The 3,041-nt window shown below is 47.9% G+C and overlaps 1 long non-coding RNA gene across 1 annotated transcript in view; it reads left to right on the forward strand.

Annotated features, from left to right (window-relative positions):
- LOC117286283 overlaps positions 1 to 1,696 on the forward strand; it is a 21,513-nt gene extending 19,817 nt beyond the window's left edge. The window contains exon 3 of the long non-coding RNA XR_004517371.1: positions 1,545 to 1,696. This is a non-coding gene — a long non-coding RNA (uncharacterized LOC117286283). The remainder of the gene's footprint in view (positions 1 to 1,544) is intronic.
- Positions 1,697 to 3,041: the final 1,345 nt, after the last annotated feature.

A 3,041-nucleotide genomic window follows, 5' to 3' on the forward strand; every position in this document is an offset into this window, starting at 1 on the left:
TTTTTTTTTTTTTTTTTTTTTTTTTTTTGTACCGGTGATTATAACTTGGGACCTTGCGCTTGCGAGGCAGGCGGTGGAACCACTGTGCTAAATAACCGGCCCAAGGCCTTTGCTCTTGAAAGTGGTGGCCCACACTAAATGAAGTAGGCAGTCAGAAATGCCATGGCTAACATAGACAAAGGACTGAAGAAGCTCAGAGCACTGAGCATAGTAGAATGAATCTGCTACATCATGCTGGAAAACCCGCCGGCTGACTGTCCCTCAGGGAATACTTGGAGGATTTGCAAAGAGGATTCTGTTGCTGGAGTGCCAGCATTCTGGAGAAGCTCAACGCTGGCCACTTTGTGTAGGCCAAGTTCCACCACAGACCTGGTTTCCTAGTTAATAATGGAAATGAGGCCAGGTATGGTAGCACAAGCAACGGCAGCACTTAACTTCCAAAGTAAGACAGCCATAAGGACTAAGTGGCAACTAAGAGACCTGATTCACAGGGATCTTGGAAATGACTGATAGACTGTGGCATACTTAAAGTCAGTTAAATTTTAATTTCAGATAAACAACAATTTTTAAATGTAAGTACATCCCATACACACTGTATCTGACAATGCATATGTGTTTTCCCAAAAGAAATTCAAGATTAAATGAGTGGAGGTGAGCTTCCTCAATAAAAAGTTATGATTCTCTTTTTGGTTTCTAGCACTGAGCTAATTCTCATATCTAGAACTGATGAACTAAAAGAAAAGTCAGGTCCTCCATAAGAAAGGCTATTAAAATACCATGACGCGAGGCCGGGGATTTAGCTCAGTGGTTCTGCCACTTCTGCCTTGCAAGCACAAGGACCCGAGTTCGATCCCCACTTAAAAAAAAAAATAGCATGATGCATGTTCAAAATACAGCAGTGATTCATACAGTTCTTCACCACGAGGACCTACCAGAGTAGGTAAACTGGTAGAAGTTAAGTGGCTGAGTATAGGGCATCGAATGATCATTACGCCAGAACTGCCCATCACAAATGAAGAACCAAGTCACAAAGTAGATAGTAGAACAGCCACCCATTGTAAAATGTAGTAAGTACAATCTGGATCAGGTTTGAACACAGGATAGAAACTGCAGCTGCCAGAGCACACAGCCCAGACGCCTACCTCATTCACACTGCTTTCCTCTCATCTCCACCCATGGATGATGGTGGCCAATCCTCTAGGACAGCCAACACAGGAGAACAGATCCTGAGCTCTGGAACATGCCAGCTCACTATGCAAATGGAGTCGCGAACTGGAGTGCCGCAGCCCTGCAGTCCTACCCAGAGGTAGCCTTGAGAATCCCAGTGAAGGGAATCCTCCCAAAGGGTAACATAGGTGGCACAGCACCTAGACATCCACTTTTTGTGGAAAGGAAAGTGGCCTAATGTTAGACTATGTAGAGACTCATGGACAGTGATGAATGATTTGTAATAGTAAAAGGTTGGAGACAGGGAAGTCTGGGGAAAGGGCACATGTGTGGACCTATGGGAGTCCTAATGAGGGGTGCAAATCTTTGTGTCACAGGTTAATGCCCATCTTTGACGGCAACGGTGGAGGCCACGACTGAGCACAGTGGTGTGGGCTCCAACTCACCAAAGCTGATCTAGCTACTACCACTACCAAAACAGAGTCAGGTGCTGGGCTCCAGACTGGGCGTCACCCTGAAGGAAACCAACCCATCACTTCTTGGTGAGTGGAATACACTGGACTCTTTCCAAGCCAAACCTGGAAAGGACTCGATTCATTTGGTAGGCCTGCTCAATTCATTTGACATGTGATATGGGTTTGGCTTTCTTGCCTACAGTACCTCAGCTAGCCCTACTACCCAAGAGTTCACACACTGTCTGACCTGTCGGCCTTGGATTTTTGCATACATAAGTACAGGCCACTTTACCAAAAAGGTTTGCCAGTGGACATCTGACCGTGGAACACGCTGGTCCTATCCTCTACCACAGCATTCCCAAGCTGCCAGTGTGGTGGAATATCCTTCTAAAGACACAGCTAAGGTATATCAACTCAGAAATGACAGCCTGCTAGGATGTGTACTGCCCTGCAGGATGCGGTGTACATCTCAAACCGAGGGCTGTAATACAGTAGTCTGTTCCCCAAAAGTGGAATGGTTGTGTCCAGGAACTGAGAGTTAGAAGTAGGAACATCAGTAAGCACCCTTAGATTCGTGATACACAGCTATTCCCCTGCCAAAAGACCAGAAGGAAAAAAAAAAAGATTTGCTTTCCCAGAAGAGGGCATCTCTCCTCATCAGAAGGAAATGAACTACAGGGAGCTGGGAGAAAAGATAGAACCCAAGGCTCCTTGGACACCCTTTGGTCCCCACTGTGCAGTGCTGATGGTAAGTGGGCAAGAGCAGCAGCCGCGGCCTGAATAGGCCGTGATGACCAGGGACTCAGCTATGTCTTCCCTTAGGTCAGCAAAGGTGCCAGCTGGGGCTGGGAGTGACCCAGACCGGGTAACAAAACATAGAGATGCTGAGTATCAGATGGAGTCCCCAGAACAGTTGTAGTGGGACTGTCACTTGTCCCATCGACTTTCCTTTTATAAGCCTCTCCAAGTGAAGGGATCAAGCAGGATCCCGAAATCATTCTACAAAGCAAATGGACCCTAGCAATACAGCCGTGAACTGCTTGGATGCTATGCGGCGGCACCATCCAGGTACCCACTTGGGACTGCTCCCTCCCCCAGCTGCTGGGATTGATGTCCCCTGAGGATCATAACAGAGCCCTGTCACAGGCAGAAGCAGCTGCCTCACCCAAGCTCACACCTTTCTCTGGGAACGGCTCACATCTAACAAGTGAGTGGTGCACCCCTTGCTTCATTTCAGAAAGACTCTGAAGGGCCGTGCCATCCTGAGAACTCCCTCCCGAGGTGTTGACTGAGACCTCTGTTGCCATCTCATGCAGTTTACTTTCTCCCTCTCTCCCCACCTCCCTCAGGGGTGGCGTTGATCCTGTCCTCCCTCCGCAGGCCAGCTGCACACAAATCTCCCCTCAAACTGTGTCTTCT

The sequence above is a fragment of the Fukomys damarensis genome, unplaced genomic scaffold, assembly GCF_012274545.1.
Source record: "Fukomys damarensis isolate Sample0158 unplaced genomic scaffold, DMR_v1.0_HiC HiC_scaffold_16, whole genome shotgun sequence".
Classification (NCBI taxonomy): Eukaryota; Metazoa; Chordata; class Mammalia; order Rodentia; family Bathyergidae; genus Fukomys; species Fukomys damarensis.